The 26,379-nt window shown below is 41.5% G+C and overlaps 1 pseudogene; it reads left to right on the top strand.

Moving 5' to 3' along the window:
* The first annotated feature begins 6,769 nt into the window (after positions 1-6,769).
* LOC123595985 lies at positions 6,770-7,583 on the top strand (annotated as a pseudogene).
* The last annotated feature ends 18,796 nt before the right edge of the window (positions 7,584-26,379 follow it).

Below are 26,379 nucleotides of genomic sequence, written 5' to 3' on the forward strand. Positions count from 1 at the left end.
TTACTTACTTATTTTTCAGAGACAGAGAGAGGGAGGGAGACAGGGGCAGAGAGAGAGAGAGAGAGAGAGAGAGAGAGAGAATCCTAGGAAGGCTCTACACTGTCAGCACAGGGCCCAGTGTGGGGCTTGAACTCATGAACCATGAGATCATGATCTGAGCCAAAGTCGGACACTTCACCAACTAACACACCGAGGTGCTCTGATCTAGGAAAATCTCAAAAAATGACTTTGAACTAATGGGAATTTGGTTGGATGGGATGGAAAGGAGGTAACTGCTCAGGAGACCGAGGCCATTAAAGTGTTGTGGAGTTCTTCCAGAAACCAGACTGAAGTCTTACCAGGTCTTACTGCTTTATTGCTGCCATCTCTTATCCATTTTTTAGTGGGCAGTCACATCATGTTTAAAAAGTAGATCAGACCCTGTCGGCGGTTCACCTCGATGAATTCCCACTTGGGGAAAAAATCCAAACTATGTAGCATGGCACATGAGGTCCCAAACAAAAGGCTGCAAAGTGGTGAGTCCCAAGCCATAATGAGCTCATAGATGGGCTTAGCTTGCTCAGTTCTTAAAACATACTTTTAAAATTAGTGACCACATTTTGAAACTTGGGAGATTTTACATGAAGAAGTTTTGAGTTTGTAGCTTCTCTTGAAACACTGCAAGAGAGGTATTATTTTTTCATGCCCATTTTATAGATAAGGAAACCGAGGCACGGAACTCGCAACTTCGACGAGGTCACAGCGTCGTAAGAGGCAGAACTGAGGCTTGAACCAGGCAATCTGGTAGCTTCATCTATGCTCTGACTAGCACATCGTACCAGTGTATTTAATTGGGATTTGTGCTCCCTCGTTCCCTTTTCTACCTGTACCCCCTCGCCCAGGACCCTCACACACTGTTCTGTCTCCTCTGAGACACTCTTCCCTCTATTCTAAGGTTGCCTGGCTCCTTCTCAGCTTTCTGTCAACTTAAATGTCATCCCCTTGGAAAGCCCTTCTCTAAGCAAGCTCAGGGGATCCTTTTTCATGTTTCTCTATGGCCAGCATCTCTACTGTACTTTCTTCACAGAACTTACCAATTTCTAATTTATTCTCATCTGTGACTATTTTGTCTTGTCCTCCACGAGATTATCAACTCCATTAAGATAAACCCCCTATGCGTGACTCACCCGGAGCCCCTCACGGAGAGCCTCCGCAAGTGATTACTGAATGAAGGAAGGAGTGGATGAATTAATGAAGAAATGAATGGCCTCACATTTAACTGAACTTACAGGTGAGGAACATCCATCGTCACAGCATTAATGGGCTGGGATGGCATCCCGATGGGGGTAGATTTTCCCGCAGATGTGGGGAAAGGGTTTTCTTTCTCTGACCCATGAAATCAACTGTATTGAGCAGCTTTTGGGCATAGGCCTCGTGAGAAGAGAAGCGAAGTGAAGACAGCTCTTTATCAGTCTCCCACTCCCATCAAAATGACATCATCTCACATTGTTACCATGCCTTCTTTTGAGAGCTGAGTACCACCTGAGTGCAGTCGCCTGTGCTCTCCAAACCACCCCTCCCCCATCAATCATCCAAGCTTCTGGGAAGTAACCCATGTACCCTGTCTCTTCCCTGCCCGCCTGGAGCGCTGCATTTGAGGGAGGGGCAATTACATGTATCCATCATAAAGTAGAATTGTAGGGGAGGGTTGTCATTCCAATTCCTTAGTCCCAGACTATTTTTGTTAACAATGAGCGGTTTAAAATACACGCGTGGAGGGGTGCCTGGGTGGCTCAGTCAGTTGAGCATCTGGCTTCGGCTCAGGTCATGATCTCCCGGTTCGTGAGTTCCAGCCCCGCCTCAGGCTCTGTGCTGATGCCTCGGAGCCTGGGGCCTGCTTCGGATTCTGTGTCTCCCTCTCTGTCTGCCCCTCCCCTGTTCATGCTCTGTCTCTTTCTGTCTCTAGAAAATAAATAAATGTTAAAAAAAATTAAAAAAATATATATATACACGTGGATACTGCAGGCACATGTATGAAAAGGTTAATGGCTTCTCTAGAGAGAGAAAAATCAATTGTGAAAATCAAGAGATATCACCCACAAGGAACTTCTGGAATTTTCAGTGTCAGTGTCAAAGCGGAAATGTCAAGAAGTATAAGCCCTCTTCAGCCCCTCCTTGGTAAAGTTAGCCCTGCCCATGGTTCTTCTAAAGAAGTTTTCACGTTGAATTATAATGATTTGCTTTTATGCTATATCTCCACAAAAATGTGAGCACCTTAAAATCCAGGAGCATGCTGGAAGCCAGTCTGACCCTAGAACAGGACCAAAAATGCAGATACTCGGTCAGTGGAGAATGGATAGGTAAATGATGCAGCCTTTGCACTCCAAGAAGCACAACCTAGATGGGGAACTAAGGCAGAGGAAAGTGGACAAAGAAATTCCAAGACATTTACTTCCTATGAGCTAAAAGAGAAGTTTATAATGATTGCTAAGGAGATCCAGGAGAAGGAGAAGTTAGTGTGTGCCAAGTGCACAGGAAGGTGTCAAGAAAAAGATGGCGAGGTACAGAGGGAAAGAAGGCTCTTCTGGTGTAGAGAATGGCATAGTTACCGTGTTGGTGCAGGAAAACACACAATATGCCTAATGGAGTGAGTCAATCAATTAATTAAGGATATTAAAACATAGTGCTATAAAGGGCCTACTCTCAGGCAGGGACACTAAAAATGGATGCAAGTAAAGGTACCTTCTATTTCCTAAGCATGCATTGCTGGGGGAATGGGGGTTTCATTCAGAAGGAGGGATCAGCCACAACATGGCTAAGAGAAAACGTCCAGCAACAGTTAGAAATGTGGTGCTCAGCTGCAAAGGAAACAATCAACAAAACTAAAAGGCAACCGACGGAATGGGAAACGATATTTGCAAATGACATACGGGACAAAGGGCTAGTATCCAAAATTTATAAAGAACTCACCAAACTCCACACCCGAGAAACAAATAATCCAGTGAAGAAATGGGCAGAAGACATGAATAGACACTTTTCTAAAGAAGACATCCAGATGGCCAACAGTGAAAAGATGCTCAATGTCACTCCTCATCAGGGAAATACACATCAAAACCACACTGAGATACCACCTCACGCTGGTCAGAGTGGCTAAAATGAACAAATCGGGAGACTATAGATGCTGGCGAGGATATGGAGAAAGGGGAACCCTCTTGCACTGCTGGTGGGAATGCAAACTGGTGCAGCCGCTCTGGAAAACAGTGTGGAGGTTCCTCAAAAAATTAAAAATAGATCTACCCTATGACCCAGCAATAGCACTGCTAGGAATTTACCCAAGGGATACAGGAGTGCTGATGCATGGGGGCACCTGTACCCCAATGTTTATAGCAGCACTCTCAACAATAGCCAAATTATGGAAAGAGCCTAAATGTCCATCAACTGATGAATGGATAAAGAAATTGTGGTTTATATACACAATGGAATACTACGTGGCAATGAGAAAGAATGAAATATGGCCTTTTGTAGCAACATGGATGGAACTGGAGAGTGTTATGCTAAGTGAAATAAATCATACAGAGAAAGACAGATACCATATGTTTTCACTCTTATGTGGATCCTGGGAAACTTAACAGAAGACCATGGGGGAGGGGAAAGGCGGGGGGGGAAGAGAGAGAGAGCGAGCCAAACTGTAAGGGACTCTTAAAAACTGAGAATAGGGGCGCCTGGGTGGCGCAGTCGGTTAAGCGTCCGACTTCAGCCAGGTCACGATCTCGCGGTCCGTGAGTTCGAGCCCCGCGTCGGGCTCTGGGCTGATGGCTCAGAGCCTGGAGCCTGTTTCCGATTCTGTGTCTCCCTCTCTCTCTGCCCCTCCCCCGTTCATGCTCTGTCTCTCTCTGTCCCAAAAATAAATAAACGTTGAAAAAAAAAATTAAAAAAAAAAACACAAAACAAAACTGAGAATAAACTGAGGGTTGATGAGGGGAGGGAGGGAGGGGAACGTGGGTGATGGGCATTGAGAAGGGCACCTGTTGGGATGAGCACTGGGTGTTGTATGGAAACCAGTTTGACAATAAATTATATTTAATATAAAAAAACAAAAATAAAATAAAATAAAAGGAAAGGAAAGGAAATGTGGTGTTCAGGACAGAGTTTGCTAGAAGAGACATTAGAATAGATATTGTACATCCATGTTCATAGCATTATATATATCTGTTATATTGACAATAACCAAAAGGTGGAAACAACCCAAATGTCTATCAACAGATGGACAGAGAAACAAAAGGTAGCATATCTGTACCATGACTATGATTCAGAATGAAAAAAGAAGGAAATTCTGACCCCTGCTCCAACATGGATGAAACTTGAAGACGGTATGCTTAGTGTAATAAGTCAGTCACAAAAGGACAAATACAAAAGTGTGATTCCACCCACATAAGGTGCCTACAGTGGCAGTGGCTGCACAACAGTGTGAATGCATTAGTGCCACTGAACCACACACATAAAAGTGGTTGACGTGGTAAATTTTGTGTTGTGTATATTTTGCCACACATAAAAAAAGCGATGTTAGATCTGCTAATTTTATAGCAGGAAATCATTGATACTTTATAAGATCGTTAATCACTGATCTTTTTTTTTCTTTTTCTTTTTTTTTTTTTTTTGAGAGAGAGAGAGAGAGAGCAGGGATGGGGTCAGAGAGAGAGGACCCCAAGCAGGCTCTGCACTGTCAGCACAGAGCCCAACGTGGGGCTTGAAACCATGAGATCGTGACCTGAGCCAAAATCAAGAGCCGGACATTCAACCAACTGAGCCACCCAGGTGCCCCAATCCTTGATCTTATAAAAGAAATCGTTGACCCCACTGGAGACACGAGGACTCTGAGGAAGAGAATGTGGAACAAGAAAAAGACAGATTCTTCAGGAATGCCCACACTGAGGGGCAGGAGAGGGAAAAGGGGTTTAATCAAATCTTCGAAGGCTTTACACCCCTGTCATTCAAGCTTCTAGCCTTCAAGCTGAAAGAGAAAAATCTGGGTCCTGTTGATTATTCCCGAAACGTTCAGTGAGTGAGGCATTGAAATGTAAAGTTCCTGGGGATGGGAAAGGATGGTAGTGATTCTAATCTACTTCCCAAGTTGTCACAGTGACAACTCTGAATATGTTTTGAGCAAATAATAGTAGCTGCTTGCCAAGAAATGAGTTCTTAATGTTCATTGGCTTCTAGCCAGTTTTTCTTTCAGAGCTTGGAAGGAGAAATAAAGACATCATCAAATGCATCCATCTCAGCTCAGAATTGTGGGTCTGGGCTTGTGGGAGGTAGGAAGGGCAGAGTACATGTATGTATGTGAAGAGGTATACAAGCGAGGAGTGGCTTTTAGGTTTTGATTACAAAATATAGCACCCCAGCACCCATAGTCATGTATATTCGGGGTAACTTTGTAGAAACAGGAATATTAACATAGTTTGCAGGAAGAGATACTGACAGTCCTTTCTTGGTCATTCCAACCAGGTAAACAGCTGAAGCAAATAGGTCTCTATAAAGAGCAAATAAGACTTTGGCATGAAAAGACGAAGAACTCAATTTGTGGGGCGCCTGGGTGGCTCAGTCGGTTGAGCATCCGACTTCGGCTCAGGTCATGATCTCACGGTCCGTGAGCTCGAGCCCCGCGTGGGGCTCTGTGCTGACAGCTCAGAGCCTGGAACCTGCTTCGGATTCTGTCTCCATCTTCTCTCTGCCCCTCCCCCGCTCATGCTCTGTCTCTGTCTCTCTCTCAAAAATAAATACACAAAAACAAATTAAAAAAAAATTTTTTTTCAATATATGAAGTTTATTGTCAAATTGGTTTCCATACAACACCCAGTGCTCATCCCAAAAGGTGCCCTCCTCAGTGCCCATCACCCACCCTCCCCTCCCTCCCACCCCGCATGTTTTTTTTTTTTTTTAAAGAAGAATTCAATTTGAAATACAACACGTTTTTCCAGGAATATATACTCATAGTCTTATTCTCTGGTAGATCTCATACCCACAGAAGTCAGTTGTAGGGAGAAATAGTTATGTTTCTCCGGAAATACAGGACAAAATTGGTACATGGCTACAGAATAAAACCCTGGTATATTTGAGGTGTTTTAAATTTGCCTATTTCCTTAACTACCTGGAATTACAACTAATGTACCTTGCCACATAGTGGAAAACGGACATTGAAACATAACGCCCCCTCCAAAGCTAATCCCCTGTGCCACATGCCAACTGGATGGATAGTTTCCGTATTTCCAAATTTTGCAAAATCTCTGATGAAAAGGCTTTATAATAAACCAGCAACCAAATTTAAACATTCAAAAACTTCTAAGAACTAAAACTTCTTTTTTTTTTTTTAACTTCAGAAAGTCTTCTTTGCTGAAGTAAGATTAAGTACTTTGGGGTCTTCTCTTTCTTGTCTATTATGAAGAAGTTGGATTACACTGGAGACTGAGAACTGGTGGCCCGTGGACTGAATTAAGCTAACAGATATATTTTGCTAGGGCCGAACTACATTTTAAAAGAATTTTTGAGGGGCGCCTGGGTGGCTCAGTCGGTTGAGCATCCGGCTTCGGCTCAGGCCATGATCTCACGGTTCGTGAATTCGAGCCCCGCGTCGGGCTCTGTGCTGACAGCTCAGAGCCCGGAGCCTTCTTCTGATTCTGTGTCTCCCTCTCTCTCTGCCCCACCCCTGCTTGTGCTCTGTCTCTCTCTGTCTTTCAAAAATGAATAAACATAGAAAAAAATTTTTTTTAAATAAAAGAATTTTTTGGGAAGTCACTCTGTGAGGCAGCGGCCACGGTGGCAGTGAGAGGATGAACAAGTTCGACGCATTGAAAGACGATGACAGTGGGGACCGTGATCAGAATGAAGAAAACAGCACACAGAAAGATGGTGAGAAGGAAAAAACGGAACGAGACAAGAGTCAGGGCAGCAGTAAGAGGAAGGCTGTTGTCCCTGGACCAGCAGAGCATCCCCTGCAGTACAACTATACTTTCTGGTACTCCAGGAGAACCCCCGGCCTCCCCACTAGCTCACAGAGCTATGAACAGAATATCAAACAGATCGGCACCTTTGCCTCTGTGGAGCAGTTCTGTGGTTTTACAGCCACATGGTCCATCCCAGGGACCTGACAGGCCACAGTGACTTCCATCTCTTCAAAGAAGGAATTAAACCTATGTGGGAGGATGATGCAAATAAAAACCATGGCAAGTGGATTATTCGGCTGCGGAAGGGCTTGGCATCCCATCGCTGGGAGAATCTTATCCTGGCCACGTTGTGAAGACAGTTCATGGTTGGGGAGGAGATGTGTGGGGCTGTGATCTCTGTCCGGTTTCAGGAGGACATTATTTCAACATGGAATAAGACTGCCAGTGACCCAGCAACCACAGCCCAAATCCAGGATTGGGCGAGTGCTTCGGCGAGTGCTTCACCTACCTCCCAACACCATTATGGAGTACAAAACCCACACCAACAGCATCAAAATGCCAGGCAGCCTGGGCCCCCAAAGGCTCCTTTTACAAAACCTCTGGAAGCTGCGGTTGAAGGCGCCATGACCCTCTCCCTCCCTGGATGGCACCATCATTGAAGCTGGCATCATTGGAGTCTCTTGTTTTGTTGGTGTGCTACCTGGAGGATCCTTCTGTCCTGGACAAGAGGAATTGGAAGAGCATTTTATGTCTTAAGAACCGGCTGACGTGCAGCAGCTACAACAACAGCTGAGATCACTTAATACATGGTGCTAAACTAAAAAAAAAAAAAAAGGAATTTTTGAATTATTTGCCAACATGAAATATTGGGAAATATTGTAGAAAGTTCTCAATTTCAGGATTCTCTTAGAAAAAAGAAAAAGAGGGAGCGACAAGCTGGACTCAAATCTTCGCATGGTAACAACAGGGCAGAGTTGACCTGTGGCTCCCCCTGCCCTCCAGATAGATCACAAGGACTGGATGACTTCATGTGTTTAAATTACCTGCTTGACTTCTGTGGCACGAGACTGATGGCTCTGCCAGAAAGCTCGGAGACCTCATTGTTTCGTGGTGCTTAGATTTCAAAGCCCTGCTGGAGGGAAGAAGCTGATCACACTCAAGACATCGAAGACCAGAGGTGAACTGAACTGAAACTAACGAAAGTGCCAACCCCAAACTCCGTGTAGACTGAAGAGATCAGCCCCTCACACTGGCTTGCTGCTAGAGGAAAGGGCATTGCCTTTTCTGGGGGTAAATATTACTTACAAACAAACGTACACAAAATGCCTAAAACAAAAATGATAAGACATGTGAAAAAGTGGGAGAATATGACTTCTAATCGAGAGGAAAAAGTAATGAAAGCGGGCTCACAGGTAACCCGAGTGTTGGAATTAACAGACAAGAATTTTTAAATAACTATTTACAAATATGTTAAAGAATTTAGATAAAGGGTGAACAAAATGAGCAAAGAGATGGAGAATTTCAGCAGAAAAATGGAAACTTTAAAAAGAGGACTTAAAAAAAAATTATAGTATCTAAAATGAACTGTGCAGGCACCTGAGTGGCTCGGTTGGTTAAGCATGCACCAATGAGCTGATTTCAGCTCAGATCACGATCTCGTGGTTTGTAAAAATCAAGCCCCACGTTGGACTCTGTGCTGACAGTGCAGAGCCCATTTCGGATTTTCTCTCTGTCTCTGCCCCTCTTCCATGTATTCTCTCTCTTTCTCTCTCTCTCAACATAAATAAATAAACTCTAAAAAAAATAAAATAAAATGAACTATGCAATGGACGAGCTTAACAGACATATTTCAGAGGAAAAAGAACAAGTCAACCCCAAGATAGGCCAATAGAAATTATCCAAACCGAAGAAAGAATGAAATTGTGAGAGAGAAAAAAAAATAGAACAAAGAGAGACCAGAGACCTATGGAGCAATATTAAATAATCTAGCATTTAGATAGCTGGAATCTAGGAAGTGAGGAGAGACTGGGGCAAAAAGAAATGTTTGAAGAGGTAATGTCAAAGAATTTTCCAAAGCTGATGAAAGAAACCAACCCATATATTCAAGAATCTCAGTGAACAATAAGTGACATAAATGAAAAGAGAACTATACATGGAGACATCTTAAAAGCAACCAGCTTGGGGGGAATCGGACAATGATACTTAGGAGGACAAAAATAAAAACGTTAGTTGACTTCTTATCAGAAAAAAATGGCAGCCAGAACACAATAGAATGATATCTGAGAAAAGAGTAATCAAGCTAGAATTCTATACCCAGTGAAAATATCCTTTAAAAGATTAACCCAAGGGGTTCCTGGGTGGCTCAGCCAGTAAGGTGTCCAGCTCTTGATCTCAGCTCCGGTCTTGATCTCAAGGTTGTGAGTTCAAGCACTTAATCGAGCTTCATACTGAGTGTGAAGCCTACTTAAAAAAAATTTTTTTAAATGAACACAAAATCAAACCAGAAACGAGAACTTGTCCCTTAAACACCTGCACTATGAAGAAATACTAGAGCAAATTTTTCGAGCTGCAGGGAATGACTCCAGAAGATACCCATGAAGGTCAATGTAAAGAGCACAGATGTGAACAAATGTAACATAGTCTTTTAAAAAATGTTTTTTAGAAGACTATTGACTGTTAAAAGTCAATATAATAGCAATGTATTATAGTAGATGAGAAAAAAAATATGACAACAATAGCATACTGTCAGAAGGATAATAAATGGAACTACACTGTAGTAAGTTCTTACATTGTTTATTAAACATTACAATAAGGATTGGTTAAGAATGCATATCACAAACTTTAGGAACCACTAAAAGTAATGCCAAGAGGTATTACTAGAAAGTCAGTAGAGGAAATAAAATGGAATACTAAGTTATATGATGATGATGATGATGATGATGATGATAATAGAGTGGAAAGGAAGAACAAAGAAACAAAGAAATAAAGAACAGATGAAATTTTTTTTTAAATTAACAACTAGTGGGGCGCCTGGGTGGCTCAGTCGGTTAAGCGGCCAACTTCGGCTCAGGTCATGATCTCGCGGTCAGTGAGTTCAAGCCCCGCATCGGGCTCTGTGCTGACAGCTCAGAGCCTGGAGCCTGTTTCGGATTCTGTGTCTCCCTCTCTCTGACCCTCCCCTGTTCATGCTCTGTCTCTCTCTGTCTCAAAAATAAATAAACGTTAAAAAAAAAATTTAAAAAAAAATTAACAACTAGTGAATCCACCATATCAGTTATTAATTTAATACAAATGGTATAACTGTCCGATAGAAATGGTCAGACTAGATTTTAACAAAAAAAAAGACGCTTTTATATGCTGTTTGTAAGAAACACACTCCATTTTTTTTTAATGTATTTATTTGTTTCTGAGAGAGTATGCGTACGAGCAGGGGAGGGGCAGAGAGAGAGAGACAGAGCAGGAGACAGAGAATCCGAAACAGGCCCTGCAGTGTCAGTGCAGAGCCTGATGCAGGGCTCAAATGCATGAACCACAAGATCCTGACCTGAGCCGAAATCAAGAGTCAGATGTTTCACCAGTTGAGCCACCCAGGCACCCCAAGAAATACACTTGACATATAAGGACACAGACTGAAAGAAAAAAAGAATGAAAAATAGGCTATGAAAACACTAATAATAAGTTGTAATTAGGTGCAAAAAGTATAGCCTATGCCAGGTAATGCAGAACGTTCAACAGGCAAGTGTAACATAAGGATGCAGAGGGTCAATTATAGAAACCTTCTTAGAGGTGAGGAGATAAGTCTAGTTTGAAAAGAGATGAGATACACGTGCATTGATTAGGGTAATTTTGGTTGTAGCAACAGAAAATCTAATTCAAACTGGCTTAAATGGTAAATGTAATGTATTGGCTCATTTAACTGAAAAGGCCCAGGGAAGATTTCAGGCTAAGTTTGATGAGGGCTCCCATCCTGTAATTCCTTGATTTTCACAACCCTGGTCTCTTCCACATTGGTTTCATTCTCAGACTGACTTCCCTCATGTAAACAAAGTGATTACAACAAGAGGTCTTCTCTCCCAAGGCCCCTTCCCAGTATCACACCCTCACACTTCATTCTGATTGGTGCAATTCTGACCAATCTCAGGGGCTAGGGATTTTGTTTTTAATTGAGGTATAATTGGCATGGCATTATATTAGTTTCAGGTGTACAACATAATGATTTGATATGTGTATATCTTGTTTTTTTTTTGTTTGTTTGTTTGTTTGTTTGTTTTTATTATTTTTGGGACAGAGAGAGACAGAGCATGAACAGGGGAGGGGCAGAGAGAGAGGGAGACACAGAATCGGAAACAGGCTCCAGGCTCTGAGCCATCAGCCCAGAGCCCGACGCGGGGCTCGAACTCACGGACCGCGAGATCGTGACCTGGCTGAAGTCGGACGCTTAACCGACTGCGCCACCCAGGTGCCCCAATATGTGTATATCTTGTAAAATGATACCTCAGTAAGTCTACTTATCATCTATCACCATACTGAGTTACAAAATTTATTCTTCTTCTCATGAGAACTTTTAAAATTTACTCCCTTAGCAACTTTCAAATATGCAATGCAGTATTATTAAGTATAGCCACCATGCTGTACATTACATCCCCAAGTTTATATTTATCTTACAAATGGAAGTTTGTGCCTTTTGACTTCCTTTACTGATTCTACTCACGCTCCTCCCACCCCTCACTTCTGGCAACCACCAATCTGTTCTTTTATCTTTGAACCCAGTTTTTGTCGTGTTTCTGTTTTTCTTTGTTTTAGATTCTACATATAAATGAGATCATGTGGTATTTGCCTTTCTCTGTCTGACTCATTTCACTTAGCATACTGCCCTCGAAGTTTATCCCTGTTGTTTCAAGTGGTTGGGTTGCCTTCTTTTTTATGGCTAAATAATATTCCAAACTTCATATACATATATACCACATGTTTATGTATATACATATATATGTGTATATATATATGTGTGTGTGTGTGTGTGTGTGTGTGTATATATATATATATATATATATATATATATATATACCACATCTTTATCCATTCATCGATCAATAGACATTTAGGTTGTTTCCATATATTGGCTGTTGTAAATAACACTACAATAAGCACGGGGGCGCAGATATCTTTTCCAGTTAGTGTTTTCATTTTCTTGGGATAAGTACCCAGGAGTGGAATTACTGAATGATATGGTAATTCTATTTTTAATTTTTTGAGGATTCTCCATACTGTTTTCCATACTGGCTGAACCAATTTACATTCCCACCAACAGTACACAAGCATTCACTTTCCTCCACATCCTCACCAACACTTGTTATTTCTTGTCTTGGTAACAGCCATTGTAATAGCTGTGAGGTGATAGATAGCTCATTGTGGTTTTGATTTGCATTTTCCGGATGATTAGTGATGTTGAACATATTTTCAATGTATCTGTGGGCACAATTCAAAAGGTACAATTTCAGTGTAACTTTTACACTATTCTTATTAGTCATCTGTATATCTTCTTTTTTTTAAATTTTTTTTAATGTTTATTTATTTTTGAGAGAGACAGAGCATGAGCAGAGGAGGGGAGGAGAGAGAGGGAGACACAGAATCCAAAGCAGGCTCCGGGCCCCAAGCCGTCAGCACAGAGCCCGACACGGGGCTCAAACCCACGAACCGTGGGATCATGACCTGAGCTGATGTTGGATGCTTAAACTGACTGAGCCACCTAGGTGCCCCAATCTGTATATCTTCTTTGAAAAACAAATGTCTATTCAGCTCCTTTGCCCATTTCTTAATTGGATTGTTTGTTTTTTTGCTATTGAGTTGTAGGAGTTCTTTATACAGTTTGGATTTTAACCCCTTATTAGAATAATTTGCAAACATTTTCTCCTTGGCAGGTTGCCCTTTCATTTTGTTGACGGTTCCCTAGGCTGTGCAGAAGCTTTTTAGTTTGGTGTTCATTTTTGCTTGTGTTGCCTTTGGTTTTGGTGTCAAATTAAAGAAATCATTGCCCCAAAGTCAAGGAGCTTACCATCTGTTCTCTCCCAGGAGCTTCATGTCTTAGATTCAAGTCTTTAATCCATTTTGAGTTGATGGTATAAGACTGTGGTCCAGTTTCATTCTTTTGCATGTGGCTGCCCGGTTTTCCCAATACCATCTAATTGAAGAGACTGTTCTTTCCCCAGCGTGTACCACATGTGTATACAGCAAGAAGTCTGCATTCCAGAAGGGCCTTCGCCTGAGTATGCTGACACCCTGCTCTCAGACCTCCAGCCTCCAGAGCTGTGAGAAATAAATTCTGTTGTTCATAGGCCGGTCTGTGGTATTTCTCTGATAGCAGCCTGAGTGCGCTAAGACAGTGTTTAAAGATTTAAGGCCAAATCCTAACACCCAAGTTGTTTACATGATGTACTGTCCCACGCTGGGCCCTGGCCCTCTCCCCGCCCTGGTGCTTCAATCCCACACTGGCTTCACCTTCTCTAGAGCCTTTGTACATACTGTTTCATCTGCACAAATATACCCTCCACCCCCATTCTCACTTTATAAACCCTACTCGTTCTCCAGATCTTGTTTAGAGGCTCCTGCTCAAGGAGACTTAACCAAAGTCTCTTTTCCTCTCATACGCTATCCAAGTACTGCCTACTCCGTGTGTGTGTGTGTGTGTGTGTGTGTGTGTGCGCGCGTGTGTGGTGTAATAATCACAATTCTGGAGGGGGGCCTGGGTGGCTCAGTTGATTAAACATCCGACTTTGGCTCAACATGATCTCGTGGTTTGTAAGTTCGAGCCCTGCATCGGGCCCCGTGCTGACAGCTCGGAGCCTGGAGCCTGCTTCAGAATCTGTGTCTCCCTCTCTCTCTGCCCCTCCCCCACTCGCGCTCTATCTCTCTCTCTCTCTCAAAAATAAGCAAACATTAAAAAAAGTTTTTTTTAAAGACTTAAAACAAATAATCACAGTTCTGGAGGCTCAGTGTCAGCTGGACCGTGCCCTCTCCAAACGGCTCTAGGGAAGAATGCTTCCTGCCCCTTCCAGCTTGTGATGGGTGTTGGCAACCCTTGGCTCAGTCACGTACTTTTTCTTGACAGCACTTTGCAAAGTTTGCAGCTGTACGTTTATTTGACTCACAGCTGGTGAAGCCGTACTGCCACCGGCATTCACTTTCCAAGTGACACATTTCTTAAGGCACACTTACAAGAACCGTAACCAACTCAGGGTCCAACTGAAGCTTTCCTCTGTGCACCATCTAAGGGGCATAATCTCCAAACACAGAGGTGGAGGCAAGATTGGAAGTGGACATTAGGAAAATGGGCAATCTGTTCTCCACACTGCCAGACTGATCCTCAAAGCACTTCAGTAGGTACCCGTTTTATTCAAGGTAAACCCTGAGGTCCTCACAGTGGCCTCCAGAATGCTACACTACTATAATCTTGCTTTCACTACCCTTTTACTCTGCCATAGCTGCCCTGGCCACTTTGCTGCTCCTCAAACATTCCGGGCAAGCTCCTGCCTCAGGGCCTTTGCACAGACCGTAACTTCTGCCTGGAATGCTATTCTCTCAGACACCTATATGATAACTCTCCACCTCCTTCAGGTCTAATTCAAATGACAACGTCTCAGTGAAGTATTGCCTGACCACCTCAGCCTTGGGAATAACAGGGAGGGTCACTATGGCTGAGGCAGCGGTCGGGAGAGAGCCCTACCAGAATGATGTCTTTGAGCCTGCCCTAGGCATCAGAATCTGACAGATGGGGAGAGCTGTTCTGGGCAACAGAGTCGCGTAGCAAAAAAGAAGCTAGAGCAGTAAAGCCCGAAGCTTTCAGCTAAAACCTTGGCCCGTCCCCATTTGCTAGACAGGGCAAACCCCACCCACCCAATGTGGATTTTTAGAAGACCTTAACAAGAGGGTGAAATTCTTCCCCAAAATATAATGAATATTAACTTTTTTTTCCACTGCAGGGCTATTTATTTATTTATTTATTTATATCCAAGTTAGTTAGCATATGGTGCAATGATTTCAGGAGTAGATTCCTTAATGCCTTTTACCCATTTAGCCCACCCCTGACCCCTCCAACAACCCCTTGTTAGTTCTCTATATTTAAGAGTCTCTTATGTTTTGTCCCCCTCCGTGTTTTTATATTATTTTTGCTTCCCTTCCCTTACGTTCATCTGTTTTGTCTCTTAAAGTCCTCATATGGGTGAAGTCCTATGGTATTTGTCTTTCTCTGACTAATTTCGCTTAGCATAATACCCTCCAGTTCCATCCACGTAGTTGCAAATGGCAAGATTTCATTCTTTTTGATTGTCGAGTAATAGTCCATTGTATATAATACCACATCTTCTTTATCCATTCATCCATCAATGGACATTTGGGCTCTTTCCATACTTTGGCTCTTGTCGATAGCACTGCTATAAACATTGGGGTGCATGTGCCCCTTCAAAACAGGACACCTGTATCCCTTGGATAAATACCTAGTAGTGCAATTGTTCGATCGTGGGGTAGTTCTATTTGTAATTTTTTGAGGAACCCCCATACTGTTTTCCAGAATGGCTGCACCAGCTTGTATTCCCACCAACAATGCAAAAGAGATCCTCTTTCTCTGCGTCCTCGCCAACATCTGTTGTTGCCTGAGTTGTTAATGCTGGCCATTCTGACAGGTGTCAGGTGGTATCTCATTGTGGTTTTGATTTATATTTCCCTGATGATGAGTGATGTTGAGGATTTTTTCATGTGTCGGTTGGCCATCAGGAGGTCTTCTTTGGAGAAGTGCTTATTCATGTCTTTTGCCCATTTCTTCACTGGATTATTTGTTTTTCAGGTGTTGAGTTTGATCAGTTCTTTATAGATTTTGGATACTAACCCTTTATCTGATATGTCATTTGTAAATATCTTCTCCCATTCTGTCGGTTGCCTTTTGGTTTTGCTGATAGTTTCCTTCACGGTGCAGAAGCTTTTTATTTTGATGAGGTCCCAATAATTCATTTTTGCTTTTGTTTCCCTTGCCTCTGGAAATGTGTTGAGTAAGAAGTTGCTGCAGCAGAGGTCAAAGAGGCTTTTCCTGCTTTCTCCTCGAGGATTTTGATGGCTTCCTGTCTTACGTTTAGGTCCTTCATCCATTTTGAGTTTATTTTTGTGTATGGTGCAACAAAGTGGTTCAGGTTCATTCTTCTGCATGTCACTGTCCAGTTTTCCCAGCACCACTTGCTGAAGAGACTATCTTTATTCCACTGGATATTCTTTCCCGCTTTGTCAAAGATTAGTTGGCCATACATTTGTGGGTCCATTTCTGGTTTTTCCATTCTGTTCTGTTGATCTGAGTGTCTGTTTTTGTGCCAGTACCACACTGCCATGATGATTACAGCTTTGTAATACAGCTTGAAGTCTGGGATTGTGATGCCTCCAGCTTCGGTTTTCTTTTTCAAATTGCTTTGGCTATTCAGGGTCTTTTGTGGTTCCATGCAAATTTTAGGATTGTTTGTTCTAGCTCTGTGAGGAATGCTGGTGTTATTTTGATAGGGATTGCATGAATATTGACTTTCTTACCAATCTGGCTAGTAAGGACTAAGAACTCAAGTTACTCCATTTCGAATACATAGATCACAGTAACAATTCACACACCCAGGTGTCATAAAGCAATTCACATCTACCCCACTCTATCTGAAGGAGAGCTTTTCCTTGATACATTTGTGAATACAAATAGACAAAAGAAGGAGCAAATTATTATGTTGTACAATTTAACTATGCTCAATTTTATTTGTCAATTATACCTCAGTAAAGCTGGAAAAAAATAAAGTAACAATTTAAAAAACTTTTAAAGGAGCACTCAGAACACCACACTTCTAATTATTTATGTAAAGTAAATGTAATATTTTCCATTGACGGAAGCCACATCCACGGAGACAGTGATGTTTTATAATCATACACATATCTGTTGATTAACACAATGAGAGAGCTCAGCTCTCTCAAAAACTTCACTTCACTCTTTATTATGACAAAAATCACAACTCAAATTATATCTTCATGTCTCTAGTAAACACCTCCACTATTCTGCAAGTTTCTTTTTTTTTTTTTTTTGAGGAAGCCCTTTTAGCCAAGGAAATGTGCAAAACTCCTGTGTTCACAAACGGTTTGATATTAGCAAACATTTGTTGACATTGTAAATAGCTAGCAAGCTGGACATTTTTGACCACCGAATTGCAGCTTGACAACTACCCAGGCAAAGTGACAGGCCACCCTGCTGGATCTGTAACCGACTCGGGTACATTGTACGAGCCGCCCGATCTTTGAGTGATCACAAGACAAATCTGCCAAGACAGGAATTCATAAAAGAGAATAAAGCTTTGCAAAAAGGAACTGTCTTTGGATCTGCAGAAGTGACTAAAATATTTTAATGCTTGCCTATGAAATATTGACAGGTCTTCCTGACTGGGAAAAATCAAAACTCATTAAACTCACTGTATCTTACTTGATTGAATAAAGACAGGCAGAAAGACTCATTATTCTGAAAAAGGAGAAACAATAGAAAGTGTGGAAATTTGGAGCTCCAAACATCAATCTTAATTTGTGCGTTCCTGCGCCATTTTCTAACTAGGTATCGGCCCCCCACTTCTCTTGTCATGAGCATGCTCTTCCGAGAATTCCCAAGGGCGTCCAGACCTGCCACTCAGTACTTCCGGTGCGTGTGTGCCTCAAAGGTTGAACCTTTGTCCAATGTCCTCCCGTTCCTTTTCCATATCCTTCAGCTTCCTCCCCTTCCCCCCCAGATACCCGTGTTGACTTTTGTTCTGAGACCGCATCCGAACGCCATCCACCCCTCTTGGAAAGATTCTACAAGTACAGAGAAGTCAGCCAAAGTCCCCATTTGAAGACAGCCTTCACTCTTTCTGGGTTTTAGGTTAAGGGAATGTCATGATGAGAGAAAAAAATGGGTGAGGGGAGATGGACAACTCTTGTCTGAATAGAACAGAAATATTTTTTAAAATCAGACACTACTGAAAACCAAATAATACGGCAGGACTTCCAGGCACAGGAGGGAAATACTGATGCCTCCTCCCTGAAACCTGAGTATGGGGTCTACAGCTTACTGGCTAAGGCCTTCAGCCACAACCCTGATGACAAAGGCTCAACATCCATCACCACTCTGGCCATCTTCTTGTTCATCGCAAAAATTGTATCTTTTATTGTCAATACTCTCACAGTTGTTGGGATTTGGGAACTGCCTCAAAGCTCAATATTTGCACAGCATTTTATAGCTTGCAGAGCACTGTACTCAAGTTATGTCTTAATCTTCACAGCTCTCGACTTTACAGATAAGAGAAAACTGCAGACCAAAAAGGTTAAACAATTGCTCAAGGACACACAGCTCATAGGAAAAGGAGCAAGAGCTAAAACCCAGGTGGGCCTTTATCTTCTAGTTCAGTACTCTTTTCCTGCCACCAGTTCCATTGCAAAAAGGTGGAAAAGGTTTGAAATTCTTGACATGATTGAAAGTGAGGCTTATTTCTGCTGTGATCATATAGTGGTTAGTACTCTGTGCTGTGAGAGTATGGCTTGTTTCTAAATATAGCCTATGAAATTGTGCAGCTTTATGAGAGGTCTTTAGAAGGATACAATTTCATTGTTGTCTAAGCAATACAAAGAAGAAAGATATTATCATATTTCTGCATTTTAAGTTCAAGGCCTATTAGAGGACAAGATAGTCTGTAAATTCAGAATCCACTTAATTTTACATAGATCATTTTTATTTAAAAAAATACTGCATTCTGAACTTCAGATTTATGTTTTGTTGGCACAACTTCTTACAAGTTTGTGAATTTCTCAGTAGACTGAAAGCAATATGTGCTCTCTGCCCATCAGATAGGTTTTTTGAGAAATATTACTGAGCCATTGGACTTCATGGGTTCAAAAGCTTAGAAACTTTTTGGAAACTTGCCCCACATGTTTGAGTAACAATTTGGGTCTTTATTTATTTGTATAATTAACTCTCTTCCTTTTTAACACTGATACCTCTTGATCCACTTTCCTTTTTTATGGCTTGCTAGATAGAACCTACAGAACATCGTTAAGTAAAATGATCAGAGTGGGCAGCTTTTCTTGTTCCCAACTTTAATGGGGGATAATGGTGAGTGTAAGATATTTGCCATTAACATCTGACAAATATCTCTTACCAGTTCAAAATAACTTCTTTTTGTTTCTAGCATACTAAAAATTTGTATCAGAAATGGAAGTTTGGGGGGTGAGGCACCCGGATGGCTCAGTCGGTTGAGCATCTGACTTTGGCTCAGGTCATGATCTCATGGTTTGTGAGTTTGAGCCCCGCATCGGGCTCTGCACTGACAGCTCAGAGCCTAGAACCTGCTTCAGATTTTGTGTCTCCCTCTCTCTCTGCCCCTCCCCCTGCCATGGTCTGTCTGTCTGTCTCTCTCTCTCTCTCTCTCTCTCTCTCAATAATAAATAACATTTAAAAAAATTTTTTTAAAAGAGAGAAATGGAAGTTGGGAATGGAATTTTTTGCTCAGGCATGGCCACCTTGAAGACTATACCTGATTCTGTGTGCTTTGGCCTCTTGAGGAAGAGATTTACCAACTTCAACTTCATAAGGAAAGTCTAGGAAATAAAAGTAACTGAAAGGAAATTGTTTGGTGCTATAAAACTTCCAACACGGAGGAAAGTGTTTTTAAAAAACACGAACTTTTTATATATTTCCACGTCTTGAATATCTCTATCTATCACACTGTAGGGGACAGAATCAATTCAAAAATAGTTACGAAAGTAAACTTCGTAACTTCTAAATGTACACTAGTTCTTATGCTACTCGAGGACTAGTCCAAGAACAAATTTCCTTTTGGTATCTTCCAGATCAATCATTCCAAACAGGTCACAAGAGTTAAAATTTTTTTGTGACTGTTCTTATTCTTCATGATTATTTTCTTAGCTCTTTACAGTTTGGGGAAGCAATTTTACACTTATTAATTAGCATGTCTCTAACACTCCATCTCAGTAAGCTCTATCTCAATATTTGGGCCACTATCTTTCCTGGCATTTTAAAAATATGTGTTCTTTAAAGATGTGTTTTTAAGGGCATGTGGGTGGTCATTCGGTTAAGTGTCCAACTCTTTTTTTCTTCTTTTTAATCTTTCAGAGACTTCCTTCTTTTTTTTCTAAATATAATTTATTGTCAAGCTGGCTAATGTACACTGTATATACAGTGTGCTCATGGTTTTGGGGGTAGATTCCCATGATTCATCGCTTACATAATAGCACCCAGGCCTCATCCCAACGAGCGTCCTCCTCAATGCCCATCACCCATTTCCCCCCTCTGCCCCACCCCCCATCAACCCTCAGTTTGTTCTCTGTATTTAAGAGTCTCTTATGGTTTGCCTCCCTCTCTGTTGGAAACTATTTTTTCCCCTTCCCTTCCCCCAAAGTCTTCTGTTAAGTTTCTCAAATTCCACAAAGGAGTGAAACCATAAGATATCTGTCCTTCTCTGACTGACTTATTTCACTTAGCATAATACCCTCCAGTTACATCCACGTAGTTGCAAATTGGCAAGATTTCATTCTTTCTCATTGGCAAGTAGTATTCCAATGTGTATGTAAACCTCATCCTCTTTATCCATTCATCAGTTGATGGACATTTGGGCTCTTTCCATGATTTGGCTATTGTTGAAAGTGCTGTTATAAATATCGGGGTACTTGTGCCTCTATGAGTCAGCACTCCTGTATTTTTTAGATAAATTCCTAGTAGTGCTACTGCTGGGTTGTAGGGTAGTTCTATTTTTAATTTTTTGAGGAACCTCCACACTGTTTTCCAGAGTGGCTGCACCAGTTTGCATTCCCACCAACAGTGCAAGAGGGTTCCCTTTTCTCCACATCCTCACCAGCATCTCTTGTTTCCTGAGTTATCAATTTTAGCCACTCTGACCGGTGCGAGCTGATGTCTCAATGTGGCTTTAATTTGTAGTTCCCTGATGATGAGTGATGTTGAGCATCTTTTCGTATGTCTGGTGGCCATCCGGATGTCTTCTTTGGAAAAGTGTCTATTCATGTGTTCTGCCCCTTTCTTCACTGGATTATTTGTCTTTTGGGTGTTGAGTTTGGTAAGTTCTTTATACATTTTGGATGTCATTTATCTGATGTCATTTGCAAATATCTTCTCCCATTCCACTGGTTGCCTTTTAGTTTTGTTGATTGTTTCCTTTGCAGTGCAGAAGCTTTTTGTCTTAATGAGGCCCCGGTAGTTCCTTTTTGCTTTTATTTCCCTTGTCTTCAGAGACATGTTGAGCAAGAAGTTGCTGTGGCTGAGGTCAAAGAGATTATTGCCTGTTTTCTCTTCTAGGGTTTTGATGGTTTCCTGTCTCACATTTAGGTCTTTCATCCATTTTGAGTTTATTTTTGTGCATGGTGTAAGAAAGTGGTCCAGTTTCATTCTTCAGCATGTCGCTGTCCAGTTCTCCCAGCGCCATTTGCTAAAGAGACTGTCTTTTTTCCACTGGATACTCTTTCCTGCTTTGTCAAAGGTTAGTTGGCCATACATTTGTGGGTCCAATTCTGGGGTCTCTATTCTATTCCCATGGGTCTATGTGTCTGTTTTGGGGCCAATACCAAGCTGTCTGGATGATGACAGCTTTGTAGTAGAGGCTAAAGTCTGCGATTGTGATGCCTCCCACTTTGGTTTTCTTTTTCAACATTACTGTGGCTATTTGGGATCTTTTGTGGTTCCATACAAATGACAGGATTGTTTGTTCTAGCTCTGAGAAGAGTGCCGGGGCAATTTTGATCGGGATTTAAGCGCCCAACTCAAACTCGTGAGTCTGAGCCCCACGTCGGGCTTGATGGTGTCAGCCCATCAGCGCAGATCCCACGTCAGATCTTCTGTCCCCCTCTTTCTGCCCTTACCCTGCTTGCGCCTTCCCCCAAATAAATACATTTCTTAAAAAACGTAAAAAGCAAAAACAAACAACAGCATCAACAACAAAAAACCCAAACAACAAACAAGCAAGTGATGACAGCGATATGGGGAAATTGGAATCCCTGTGTCCTGCTGGTGAGAATGTAAAATGGTGTGGCCGCTGTGGAAAACAGTATGGCAATTCCTAAAGAAGTTATGCACAAAATTATCACATGACCCAGCAATTCCTCCTCTGGTTGTATACCAAAAGAAGTGAAAACAAAGACCCAAACAGATATTTGAACACCCAAGTTCACAGTAGTGTTATCCACAATAGCCCAAAAGTAGAAGCAAGTCAAATATTTATGGACAGATGAGTGGATGAACAAAAGATAGTATGCACATGTAATAGAATATCATTTAGCCTTAAAAAGGAAAGGAATTATGACGTAAGCTACAACATAGATGGACCTTGAAAACATTATGCTAAGTGAAAAATGTCAGTCACAAAGAACACATATTGTATAACTCCACTCATATGAGGTACCTGGAATAGTCAAATTCGTGAGACAAGAAACGGAACTAGTTGCCAGGGCTGAGGTGAGGAGGACTGGGGTGGTATTGTTTAATGGCTAATGGGGTTTCAGTTTGGGAAGATGGAAATATCCTGGAAATGTTGATGGTGGTGATGGTTGCACAACAGTATGAAAGTATTTAATGTCACTGAACTATATAGTTAAAAATAGTTAAAATGGTAAGTTTTATGTCATAGATGATTTACCACAATAAAAAAAATGCCCCCAACTATTGCTTAGTGTTCTTAAGTGCAGGAAGATTATAAATTCATATGGTGAAATCTTACCCCTCAATGCGATGCTATTAAGAGGTGAGGTCTTTGGGAGGTGACTGGGTCATGAAGGCTCTGCCCCCATGAGATTGGTGCCCTTAAAAATGACACTCCAGGGGCGCCTGGGTGGCTCAGTTGGTTAAGCGTCAGACTTCAGCTCAGGTCACATCTCGTGGTCCATGAGTTCGAGCCCCACGTCGGGCTCTGGGCTGATGGCTCAGAGCCTGGAGCCTGCTTCCGATTCTGTGTCTCCCTCTCTCTCTGCCCCTCCCCCGTTCATGCTCTGTCTCTCTCTGTCTCAAAAATAAATAAACGTTAAAAAATTTTTTTTTTTAAAAATGACACTCCAGAAACTTCCCTATCCCCTTCCACCTTGTGAAGACACAGCAAGGCATCTTTGACCCAGTAGGCTTTCATTAGACACAGCATCCGCCAGAACCTTGATCTTGAACTTCCCAACCTCCAGAACCATGAGAAAGTCTGCTGTTTATAAGCTCCTCCGGTCTGTAGTGTTTGTCACAGCAGCCCAAAAGGACAAAGACATACGAGCTATGAATTGTGAACTGAATGTTAGTAAGCTATGTGTCACCCACACATATTACATAAACCATCTTTAAACAGAAACACACCTAAGATGGGTATATATTGATCAGTTGATTAAAACGCAGCCAGAGGCCCACAAGAACCTAACCTATATCTCTCCCACGAACAATGTTTAACGTTTACAAATTCATTGCTTGTGACAACTTTATAGAACCTGACTACATGAATGACAAGAATCAACCATATGTTTTAAACTCCACAATGCATTATTTTGCTTTAAACAGCCCATTCTCCTTTTTTTTTTTTTTTCAGTCAATTCTCTTTTAAAGAATTCTTAAAGCATACTTTATATCTGCCATCTGGAAATTATTTTATTTTTTTAAATATAATTTATTGTCAAATTGGCTTACATACAACACTCAGTGCTCATCCCAACAAGTGCCCTCGTCAATGCCCATCATCCACTTTCCCCTCTCCCCCACCCCCTCCATCAACCCTCAGTTTGTTCTCTGTAGTTAAAAGTCTCTTATGGTTTGCATCCCTCCCTCTCTGTTCGTAACTATTTTTCCCCCTTCACTTCCCCCATGGTCTCTGTTAAGTTTCTCAAGATCCCATATGAGTGAAAACATATGGTATCTGTCTTTCTCTGCCTGACTTATTTCACTTAGCATAATATCCTCCAGTTCCATTCATGTTGCTGCAAATGGCCAGATTTCATTCTTTCTCATTGCCAAGTAGTATTCCATTATATATATAAACCACATCTTCTTTATCTATTCATCAGTTGATGGACATTTGGGCGACTATTGTTGAATTTGGCTATTGTTGAAAGTACCGTTATAAACATTGGGGTACATGTGCTTTTATGCATCAGCACTCCTGTATCTCTTGGGTAAATTCCTAGAAGTGCTATTGCTGGGTCATAGGATAGTTCTATTTTTAATTTAATTTAATTTAATTTTTAATTTTTTTTAATTTACATCCAAATTAGTTAGCATATAGTGCAACAATGATTTCAGGAGTAGATTCTTTAGTGCCCCTTACCCATTTAGCCCACTTCCCCTCCCACAAACCCTCCTGTAACCCTCAGTTTGTTCTCCATATTTATGAGTCTCTTCTATTTTGTCCCCCTCCCTGTTTTTATATGATTTTTGTTCCCCTTCCCATATGTTCATCTGTTTTGTCTCTTAAAGTCCTCATATGAGTGAAGTCATGGGATTTTTGTCTTTCTGACTGACTAATTTCACTTAGCATAATACCCTCCAGTTCCATCCACGTAGTTGCAAATGGCAAGATTTCATTCTTTTTGATTGCCAAGTAATACTCCATTATATATATATATGTGTGTGTGTGTGTGTGTGTGTGTGTGTGTGTGTGTGTATCACATCTTCTTTATCCATTCATCTATCGATGGACAATTAGGCTCTTTCCATACTTTGGCTATTGTCGATAGTGCTGCTATAAACATGGGGTTGCATGTGTCCCTTCGAAACAGCACACCGGTATCCCTTGCATAAATGCCTGGTAGTACAATTGCTGGGTCGTAGGGTAGTTCTATTCTTAGTTTTTTGAGGAACCCCCATACGGTTTTCCAGAATGGCTGCACCAGCTTGTATTCCCACCAACAATGCAAAAGAGATCCTCTTTCTCCGCATCCTCACCAACATCTGTTGTTGCCTGAGTTATTAATGTTAGCCATTCTGACAGGTGTGAGGTGGTATCTCATTGCGGTTTTGACTTGTATTTCCCTGATGATGAGTGATGTTGAGGATTTTTTCATGTGTCGGTTGGCCATCTGGAGGTATTCTTTGGAGAAGTGTCTATTCATGTCTTTTGCCCATTTCTTCACTGGATTATTTGTTTTTCGGGTGTTGAGTTTGATCAGTTCTTTATAGATTTTGGATGCTAACCCTTTATCTGATATGTCATTTGTAAATATCTTCTCCCATTCTGTCGGTTGCCTTTTAGTTTTGTTGATAGTTTCCTTCACGGTGCAGAAGCTTTTTATTTTGATGAGGTCCTAGTAGTTCATTTTTGCTTTTGTTTCCCTTGCCTCCAGAGACTTGTTGAGTAAGAACTTGCTGCGGCCAAGATCAAAGAGGTTTTTGCCTGCTTTCTCCTCGAGAATTTTGATGGCTTCCTGTCTTACATTTAGGTCCTTCATCCATTTTGAGTTTGTTATTGTGTATGGTGTAAGAAAGTGCTCCAGGTTCATTCTTCTGCATGTCACTGTCCAGTTTTCCCAGCACCACTTGCTGAAGAGACTATCTTTATTCCACTGAATATTCTTTCCCGCTTTGTCAAAGATTAGTTGGCCATTCGTTTGTGAGCCCATTTCTGGATTCTCTATTCTGTTCCATTGATCTGAGTGTCTGTTCTTGTGCCAGTACCATACTGTCTTGATGATTACAGCTTTGTAATACAGCTTGAAGTCTGGGATTGTGATGCCTCCTGCTTTGGTTTTCTTTTTCAAGATTGCTTTAGCTATTCAGGGTCTTTTCTGGTTCCATACAAATTTTAGGATTGTTTGTTCCAGCTCTGTGAGGAATGCTGGTATTATTTTGGTAGGGATTGCATTGAATATGTAGATTGCTTTGGATAGTATTGACATTTTAACAATATTTGTTCTTCCTATCCAGGAGCATGGAATCTTTTTCCATTTTATTTTGTCTTCTTCAATTTCTTTCATAAGCTTTCTATAGTTTTGAGTGTATAGATTTTTCACCTCTTTGGTTAGATTTATTCCTAGGTATTTTATGGGTTTTTGGTGCAACTGTAAATGGGATCGATTCCTTGATTTCTCTTTCTGTCGCTTCATTGTTGGTGTATAGGAATGCAACCGATTTCTGTGCATCGATTTTATATCCTGCAACTTTGCTGAATTCATGAATCAATTCTAGCTATTTTTAATTTTTGGAGGAACCTCCACACTGTTTTCCAGAGTGGCTGTACCAGTTTGCATTCCCACCAACAGTGCAAGAGGGTTCCAGTTTCTCCACATCCTCACCAGCATCTATAGTTTCCTGATCTGTGGAAATTTTCTTTTTTAATTTTTTTTTAACATTTATTTATTTTTGAGACAGAGAGAGACAGAGCATGAACGGGGGAGGGTCAGAGAGAGAGGGAGACACAGAATCTGAAACAGGCTCCAGGCTCTGAGC

Source organism: Leopardus geoffroyi, chromosome B1, assembly GCF_018350155.1.
Source record: "Leopardus geoffroyi isolate Oge1 chromosome B1, O.geoffroyi_Oge1_pat1.0, whole genome shotgun sequence".
NCBI classification, from domain to species: Eukaryota; Metazoa; Chordata; class Mammalia; order Carnivora; family Felidae; genus Leopardus; species Leopardus geoffroyi.